We start from the raw sequence: 10,781 nt of genomic DNA, 5'->3' as shown, positions 1-10,781 counted from the left end.
AAAGACTGTGTGATATACTAAAATGTGACAAAATAAATTAACATAAAATCAAAAATTATGCAACAACAATCTTCAAAATTATTTATGTCAATTCAACCATGAGGACCTAAAACGCGAAAATTTCAGCTTCAAGGATCAGACCGCTAAACAAGAAGAACTGGAGCCAACACTACAAGAAAAGATAAGTAAAGTAAACAGTTTATTGTGATCTTACTCCTGTCAAATCATCAGAAAGGACTTTTCTCATTGTGGACAAATTTGCAATCAGAAAGGAGGAGGGAGATTACAAGTGTGGGCATTGTCAGTGATTAATTGACTAATAATGAAGTTTTGTCTGTCACAGAACGTGCTTTATTTTGTCAGTTTTTGAAATTTTTGATCACATGGAGCAAAAAACCAAATGCTGCCCAATAAAGCAAATAACACTAACAGTGATGAATTACTACCAATAATGACGGACCAGATCAAATGAAAGTGAAGGCCTTGCAACCACAACCAGGAACATCAAAAAGGACAGATAAGTATAAACTATTTGTGAATTTAATTTTGTTTGTGGACTCATGTGCTTGTTAAAAAAAATGAATAGGGCGAAAGCAAAAGTGAGGTAGAAATGAAAGCTGCAGAATCCAGTCAGGGCCTGTTTGAGCTGAGTGAAATCATAGTTAATAAAAAACATTAAAAACTGTTTTTTTGCAGTTAATTTTGGCAAAACTGGAGGAAATGAAGACAGATAACAATTGCAAATTTACAGCAGTTAATGATATTTTAACTGAAATAAGAAATGAAAACAGTAGCAAAATGGACAGAGTATGAGATCAGATAGATCAACTTAGTAATCCAGTATCAGAGCTAAAAAATGGGTTGTCAGAGTTAGAAAATGTAAGTGCTAATCACAAACCAGAATGTGAGGGTAGTGAGAATTTTGATGTAGTATGTACTAATGATTTCTTCTCTTGGGTAGAAAACAGTGTTATTGATGTATTTAAATCTGGTGATGACTGTACTGGATCTGAACTAGGTGGTATTTTTTATGTAAATGTGAATGAGAGATGTGAAGCAACTGAGGTTGGTAAGTCTGAGATTGGTGGCTTATTGCAAATGAATGTAGGTGAGCTAAATGACTTTGATGGAGATGAGACTTGTAATTAGAGATGATGTTCATGGAGTAATTTTGGAGGAATATGATGATGATGAATATCAGGTATTTGTGGAGTTTAAGGGTAATGAAGTTTCACAGTTATTTTTAAATGATGTTGACAATGCAGATAAGATAAGTGTTGTATGTGATGTTGTAAGTGAGGGTCACAGAATACCAGTACAGTGAAAACACTTTTTCATTAATGTCATGCAGAGTAATGATCCAAACAGTAAAGGTGAGGTATCTGTGAGCCTGGAGAATAAAAGCCAAAACTTTTTGAAGTTTGTTTGGAATCAGAGTGATGATAACATAGATAAAGGTGCATTCTGGAATCAGTTAGCTGTGGTTAGTCAGAATTTTTATCCCAATTAGTGGAATGAAGTGAAAGAGGATCTAAGTAGGAAGTGTAATTTTGACATTAATGTGTTTTGTGTTCCTTCAGTAACAAGCGATGTTAGTTGTGCCATGGAATCTATTCATTGTGTTCAATCTTTACCTCACAACATGAGTAAGCAGAGTAATACTATAATACCTGTAAAATTGATAAAACCTTGTGAACCCAGTGTGGATGTAGCATTTGATGAAATTGAAAGTGATCTTTTTTGTGAAGTGTCTGACAACGGAGAGGATAATTTAGATTTTGGGTGTCCTTACATTAAAATCACTGAGAAGGCAACTGTTTGATTGATACAGGTAGTCATATTTATGGTATATCTGAACAATTTAGGGACAAGATCATGTATAGTAAGAATTTTGTGGGAATGTCCATTGCAGGTGTAAAGATAAGAGGAACTACTGGCAAGCAAAGCAGATTGGTTAAATCTCAGGTACTGTTTACTTTTAGTATAGAAGACGAGACCTTTGAACATGGATGCATAGTGATCCTTTGGCAGAAAATATGCACTATATTTCCAGGCTCTTACAACTATTTAATTCTGTTTTGTAATAAATTTGTGCTTTAGAATTTGATACATATATACCGTAGGACTAAATGAGTAGGTCCTTTTACAGTTTTGAAATAGGACAATGCCATTAAACATCTAGTAATAAATTTCTTATCTTAGAATGCTGTTAGTGTTAAATATTATTATTGTTCCTGTGTACTCTGCAGAGAATAATTAAATTTAATTGTCATGAACTCTTTTGGATAAAGTCATGGGTCTTGTGGTAAATTGAATGAAGATTTGTTTTATTAATATGTACTGTAAATATTAGGAATAGTATCTTAAAGTTTCATATGTGTACACTTTTTAGTCCATTCTGATGTGAACCCTGTATACTTATTTTTTCAATATAGATAAGCAAAACATATGCCTTGTGATGTCAGGGAGGTATTGAACAGCATACTTAGAACACAAAACAATGCTTCAGGATTCAATGTGAAAGCTAGACACGAAGTTACCTATCCGTTGGAGCATGTGGTGAGAAGTCTAGGAAGGAAACTGAAAGATGTGGAGGGATCCACTCCCACACTCCTGTTTTGCTGCACCCTTGCTGGTGCAATCAACTTACAAGAGATCATAGGTGCTGGGTAAGGTACTCAAGCATCTTTCAGCTACACCAGTCATGTGACTGAAATTTGTAAATTGTTAGCCAAGAAATTATCCTATATGAAAAATTCGTGGTACTATTTGTTTAGAAAAGTAGTCACTGCTATGGACAGTGTTATTTCACATAAATGAGGTTTTTTTAAGTAGGGGAATTAACTTCCCAATACATTATGTAACTATAAATAATGCTGTGGAAGGTTGATGTTCTATGTCTGATGATTATTATGTTCAACACAGAAATGTGTAAACCTAAAAAGTTCAAGAGTACATTCTATGAACCATGCTGTAAATAATTATCAGAATCTGATAAAATTAGGCACTGTTAGGTTAGTAGTGATACATTTCAATGAATTTTCTTATCTCAACACTCAGTATTTATTTCTTTTATCAATTGTATATTAACCTTCTAGGCTTCTACATACGTAGGTTTTTTTGTATGAACAATTAGCAAGTAGTGTGGAAGACGTTTACAATTGTGATCATGAATCGAGTATGCACAGTATAACAAGATGTATACATTTCGAATTTCACACACTGTTTTTGGTCCTCAAGCTACTTGATTATATCATCGTTCAAAGCTATTTATGACTCTAATTACATGTATGTATCCCGAGTACTGCATTATTGTATCTCATTGGAACTTGAGTTGTGTGCGAATTCATGCTTAACTCAGTTTGGGTATCCCTGGACATCGCGTTACATATGATTGAACTTATTAATGTATGATTATGAACTTCATTCATTTTGTTGTGTCAAAAACATTTCTGCAGGTGTGTACCTAGTGTGGTTTGGATTCATGGGTTGGTCCTTACATCGTAAGCATAAGCCCTAATATATTTTTTCATTATTTTCTCCTTTCATGAGTCAACATATCCTTATATTCTCTGGTTTATGTGGATGATTGGTTTTGCACTATACTCCTACTTATGATTGAGTATATTTTTCTGGTCTGTGCCCTTTGTCGTGAGTTTTTCAAGTTGGCTCACTCGTCGTACACTTAGGCTCTGAATTTTTCCTATTTTTTGATGATCTTGAAGGTGTGACTTTATAGATGTAAACTTGCAATTTGTATTCTAGTAATTTACATTGAGTCCGCATTTATTTCTATAGTTTAGTGTTGTAATGTTGTAGTTTTGACTTTGTACCATTTGTCTTGCGGCAGAATGTTTCAAAGATCTGAAAATCTGAATGCCATGTCCTCATATATGTGTAGATTATGACTTGTATAGTAGGTATTTTTCTTACATTTTATGTTACGTATCAGATACTTCTTTACATATGTATTCTATCTTTTTGGCATTATTTTGTATTCCATTTGGCAAATCTTATATTAGGTCACAAAATATTGGAAACACATTGATTCAATACTATGTGAGGGGGATATCATAATGGGACATCCTCCTCTAGCATTACTTTTCCTCAACAGTAGTTGTCAATACCAGTATTATTTATCAAATTTTGAGCAGGTCAGTATTATCCCAGCTGTTTTTCCAAAAACTTTCATATAATTTTATACACAATATGTTATATTTCAAGCTGAAATTTATGAAAAGGAATTACTTTTTTTCAATGTTACAATCAATAAGGACTATCTCTGAATGTATAGTTATTTTTCTTTTTTTTCGAAACAGTTGAAATTATGAATTATTTGGGACTTTTAAAATTTATGTTATTAATTACATGATCTAGTATTGTTTATTATGTTTATTTCTGGATTCATTTATGAAATAATAATCGAAAATAATAGAAATTCACCAGCCAAGAAAAATTGTGAACCTTTTGGAATATGGTTATTACCCAGAATGAAAGAGTAGTAAGCATGCCTTGGACATGATTGGAAGTATTTTAGTATTATGGGTGAACAACGCAATTTCAGCTTTGTAAATGTGAAAATTCAAAAGACTGTGTGATATAATAAAATGTGACAAAATAAATTAATGTAAAAACAAAAACTCTGCAACAACAATCTTCAAAACTGTTTAGCTCAATTCAGCCATGAGCATCTAAAATGTGAGGATTTCAGCTCCAAGAATCAGACCCCTAGACAAGAAGAATTGGAGTCAACTCTAAAGTAAACTAAAAAGTTTATTGTAATCTAACTCCTGTTAAATCTTCAGAAAAGACTATGGAGGAGAGAAGATTTATCATACTTCCCATTGTGAGGGCTTTCCTTTCTTCAATGTAACCAAAATTTTGGCACTGTGAACAGGGAAATCAGACAACTAAACATAATTTACTCACCACAATCATATACTGATTTGATTCAGTCCTCAAGAAGAAAGACAGGCTTCAGAATCTCTGCTGAAAGTTCTTCTTAATTAAAAGTTATACAACTGCATCTGAGTTCATTGATAGCGTGGTGAAAAACACTTTCTTGCTGCAAATGAACAACACAGGAATGCCTCACATTCCAGCAGAAATAGTATATAATAGAAAAATTCCTGTATGAGACAAGACGATCCAGAATGTGCACAAGTTAGTTACACACATTCTGTATGAATACAGAACATTTTATGGAGAAATGCTAGTGATATCAGCAACATTTACTGCAGAGTACAGTGAAATTGAAGGACAATAATGACTTTCATAATAAATTTCATAGATATTGTTGTTGTTGTTGTTGTTGTTGTGGTCTTCAGTCCTGAGACTGGTTTGATGCAGCTCTCCATGCTAATCTATCCTGTGCAAGCTCCTTCATCTCCCAGTACCTACTGCAACCTACATCCCTCTGAATCTGCTTAGTGCATTCATCTCTTGGTCTCCCTCTACGGTTTTTACCCTCCACGCTGCCCTCCAATGCTAAATTTGTGATCCCTTGATGCCTCAGGACATGTCCTACCAACCGATCCCTTCTTCTAGTCAAGTTGTGCCACGAACTTCTCTTCTCCCCAATCCTATTCAATACCTCCTCATTAGTTACGTGATCTACCCACCTAATCTTCAACATTCTTCTGTAGCACCACATTTCGAAAGCTTCTATTCTCTTCTTGTCCAAACTATTTATTGTCCATGTTTCACTTCCATACATGGCTACACTCCATACAAATACTTTCAGAAACGACTTCCTGACACTTAAATCCTTACTCGATGTTAACAAATTTCTCTTCTTCAGAAATGCTTTCCTTGCCATTGCCAGTCTACATTTTATATCCTCTCTACTTTGACCATCATCAGTTATTTTGCTCCCCAAATAGCAAAACTCCTTTACTACTTTAAGTGTCTCATTTCCTAATCTAATTCCCTGAGCATCACCCGACTTAATTCGACTACATTCCATTATCCTTGTTTTGCTTTTGTTGATGTTCATCTTATATCCTCCTTTCAAGACACTGTCCATTCCATTCAACTGCTCTTCCAAATCCTTTGCTGTCACTGACAGAATTACAATGTCATCAGCGAATCTCAAAGTTTTTATTTCTTTTCCCTGGATTTTAATACCCACTCCAAATTTTTCTTTTGTTTCCTTTGCTGCTTGCTCAATATACAGATTGAATAACATCAGGGAGAGTCTACAACCCTGTCTCACTCCCTCCCCAACCACTGCTTCCCTTGCATGCCCCTTGACTCTTATAACTGCAATCTGGTTTCTGTACAAATTGTAAATAGCCTTTTGCTCCCTGTATTTTAGCCCTGCCACCTTTAGAATTTGAAAGAGAGTATTCTAGTCAACATTGTCAAAAGCTTTCTCTAAATCTACAAATGCTAGAAATGTATGTTTGCCTGTCCTTAATCTTTCTTCTAAGATAAGTCGTAAGGTCAGTATTGCCTCACGTGTTCCAACATTTCTACGGAATCCAAACTGATCTTCCCCGAGGTCCGCTTCTACCAGTTTTTCCATTCGTCTGTAAATAATTCATGTTAGTATTTTGCAGCTGTGACTTATTAAACTGATAGTTCGGTAATTTTCACATCTGTCGACACCTGCTTTCTTTGGGATTGGAATTATTATATTCTTCTTGAAGTCTGAGGGTATTTCGCCTGTCTCGTACATCTTGCTCACCAGAAGGTAGAGTTTTGTCAGGACTGGCTCTCCCAAAGCTGTCAGTAGTTCTAATGGAATGTTGTCTACTCCCGGGGCCTTGCTTTGACTCAGGTCTTTCAGTGCTTAAATATTCCAGAGGTAAAATAGTCCCCCATTCAGATCTCCGGGCGGGGACTACTCAGGAGGACGTCGTTATCAGGAAAAAGAAATCTGGCATTCAATGGATCAGAGCGTGGAATGTCAGATCCCTTAATCGGGCAGGTAGGTTAGAAAATTTAAAAAGGGAAATGGATAGGTTAAAGATAGATATAGTGGGAATTAGTGAAGTTCGGTGCCAGGAGGAACAATTACTTCTGGTCAGGTGAATACAGGGTTATAAATACAAAATCAAATAGGGGTAATGCAGGAGTAGGTTTAATAATGAATAAAATGATAGGAGTGCGGGTAAGCTATTACAAACAGCATAGTGAACGTATTATTGTGGCCAAGATAGACACGAAGCCCATGCCTACTACAGTAGTACAAATTTCATAGATAATGCTTTCAAAACCTGTGAATAGTGTATACGTTTCCTGTATACATCATATTATGAATGTTTTGTGAAAATATAGCTATTTACAGTGTAATAAGAAGTTTTAATACCTAATTCATAATCAGTTTGAAGAAGGGGATAAATCCTCAGTTTGTTCAGTTTGTAGTGTGATGTTGCATTCTTCAGGAAAATCCAATTCATTTTTTGGAGGTACTAAGATAGGAGGTTAATGTAAGGAATCTCCTGTAACTGCCTGGTTAAGACAAAATTAAAAATAAGAACAGGAGAAACTTTTTTGCACTTCCCCAGCAAGGAGGTTTCAGATTCATTCTCCTCTTCAAACTATCGATTCAGTTATATGACTGAACTTCTGACCTTACTTATCTTCAGAAGACGAAATTTTTAGTGTTACCAATAGATACACACAAAAACACACGAAATTATTGTAGCTTTTGGAAGTATTAGTTCCTTGGTTGGGTATGAGTGAGCGATAGATTAGGGAGGTTTACAGGAGAATGGCAGATCACTCAAATCCCAGGATGAGATTGTTGAGGTATGAACGGTGCTGACCATACAAAACCAGGAAGGTTATCAAATAATGAAATTTTATTTATATTCTGCATACAGTATAGTAATAAGAATACATGATTAAATCTGTAGGTGATTTGGGGGTGTACAGGATGCAAAATTTAGTGCACAGAACTGTCACCTCAGATAGCAACAACCCAGCTGGGCATTGAGCTGAAGTGAGCTTAGGTGACAAATACAGGTTGGTATACTTACTAATTGTGGCACAAAACAAATCTAGGTAGCTGTGATTGAACAAGTTTCTTTATCCAAGCACATATAATCTGAAGTGGATTGAAACAAATCACAGAATGGGTCACTTTTTGAAATAAAACAATAATACCTCTGGTATTAGATTATCGCTAAATTTAAGTTTCTTAAACACACACTTTATAAAAGTCAAAGTCCCATGGGGAGTAAAATTGTCTAAGTCCACTGTCTAGCTGTTTGAAGTTAAATAGGAAATTTTACAAGTTCACAATTCAGCCACAATGGCAGAGTTCCCGTCTCCTTCAGTGAGAGGCCACAAATATTTTAAAAACACAGCTGGCAGCTCCCAAGGTTGTGAGGTGGTTCTCAAATGAGAATCCTGATTGACGGAATCCTTGCAGAATCGGTACTTGTTCCAGGAAATTCACTCAGAGTGAACTGGTCTGGGCTGGCCTGAGTGCTGCTCTAAATACCACTCGGCACTGGGATACAGCCACGCCAATTTTCAATCATGTGTCCTGCGGGAGAGAATATGTCTGTGTGACCTGTGGTCTCTAGCGATACTTGGGCCACCTCCTTGTTGTGATGTACCCGGTCATATATCACTTTGTAGTTCCTTAGTGGCAGCAACCACAGTGAAAAATTGGCTGTAACTGTGGGTTGGTACAGCACTATCTACATCCAATAGTGCTGTCAACACACACACATTTGGATTCATTGGTTTTACTTACATAAATGACACTGAACCAGTTATGGCCAGTCTATGTTTTAATTGCATCATTAAATCTCATTTACCAGGCATACACATACCATACCTTCTGATTGTACAAGAATTGTCACTGTGCAGTATAACCTAACCAACCTGCAAACAGTCTTACTCAAATGAACAATACGTGTGGCACTTTTTAGTTACTCAGTAATCATTGCCAATTGTTCTACTTCACTGTCCATCTTCTTATTCATGACGACACATCATTGCACCATTATATTATTACTTTTTTGACTGAAACGGGTTCCATGTTTGAAATTTTGAAACAGACTGACTCCAAAAATGGCTTCAGGTGCAGTGCTTATATAACTTTTAAAAAATGGCTACTAAATTTTCACATTGTTAAATACATAATTTATATAATTCAAAATTAGAATTTTTCATCTCCATTTAATTGAATAGTGCAGAAAAATTGGTTTTGGTCTGAACTTTATGGTACAATAAGAATTTCCAAAGAAATAAGCCTTTTCATGATGAAAACTGAATAAATAGCTAAATAAACATGCAACACGTAAGGGTGTTAATTACTCAGAAACTAATTAAGTGCTGTCATTTCTACCATGTTTTGGAAATTAACTGCAAGAATACTTTAAGGATTTCTATGGGTTATTTTTCTAACTTTATCAGCAATGTGGTAACAATGTCTGTTTATGTTTCAACAATGTGACTGGAATAGGAAATAATTACTGTTAGTTGATTGAACGGACATTTAGCAATCTTGAAGGAAACACATCCCAGTTTGCTCTGCTACATAATGAACAATTGGATCATGACTGTCTGTTTTCCAGAAAATTGTCCTCCGTTTGTTAGGCATCTTCGAAGCACTGATGTGATGTTGGCTGTTGACACTACAGGCATTAAGCTTTGATGTAGCACAGGTATGCCATTTTATGCTGCATGAGCTCTGTGTTAGAGCTGCTCAATTTTATTGGCTGCTGAGTGGTGCTATGCCAACCTCTCCACAACCCCTGACCAGGTGCTTCCAATGGATGACCATTGTTGAGAATATGTTTGACAGGGCAACAAACGAACAATCTACTTCAAGGAAGTCAGAAACGTAATGACTCATGTCCAAATTACCAACTCGGGGAACAAGAGATGATCATGTTGAGTACACAGTGGCATCCAATACCATCACACCTTGTGTTAGCCGGTATGACAATGACAAATGGAATATGCCAAGAGTTGTTAACCTGAATCCTCTTTACATGAATACATACATTTTGACACTGTAGGTATCACCTGGACTTGTCTGTACAGATGGCATGGTGTCATACCTGAGTCCAGTTTTGTTGTTGGGTGCATCACTGTTAGTATCCTCTCTCCACTATGCATCAATGGAGGCCACAATAATTGCCACCATGCTGACAATCTGAAGTGCTCCAGATGTCATAACGTTACCAGTGTGGATACTTGTGTTACTGCATACAAACTCATTTCCTAACAACAGGTATGTCACATAGCTGTACAATACTACACAACACGTAGAAGAATTTTGAGAATGAAAACATGCTCCAACAAGGCTGTCTTCTTTTTGTTATCCATGCATTTGGCCAGTTCCAACTGTGGATCATTTTCAAGCATTTACACTACTGGCCATTAAAATTGCTACACCAAGAAGCAATGCAGATGATAAATTGGTATTCATTGGACAAATATATTATACTAGAACTGACATGTGATTACATTTTCACGCAATTTGGGTGCATAGATCCTGAGAAATCAGTACCCAGAACAACCACCTCTGGCCATAAAAATGACCTTGATACACCTGCACATTGAGTCAAACAGAGCTTGGATGGCGTGTACAGGCATAGCTGGCCATGCAGCTTCAACATGATATCACAGTTCTTCAAGAGTAGTGACTGGCGTATTGTGACAAGCCAGTTCCTCGGCCACCATTGACCAGACATTTTCAATTGGTGAGAGATCTGGAGAATGTGCTGGCCAGGGCAGCAGATGAACATTTTCTGTATCCAGAAAGGCCCGTACAGGACCTGCAACATGCAGTCGTGCATTATCCTGCTGAAATG

This window comes from Schistocerca americana, chromosome 1, assembly GCF_021461395.2.
Source record: "Schistocerca americana isolate TAMUIC-IGC-003095 chromosome 1, iqSchAmer2.1, whole genome shotgun sequence".
NCBI lineage: Eukaryota > Metazoa > Arthropoda > Insecta > Orthoptera > Acrididae > Schistocerca > Schistocerca americana.
This window is presented reverse-complemented; position numbering follows the sequence as displayed.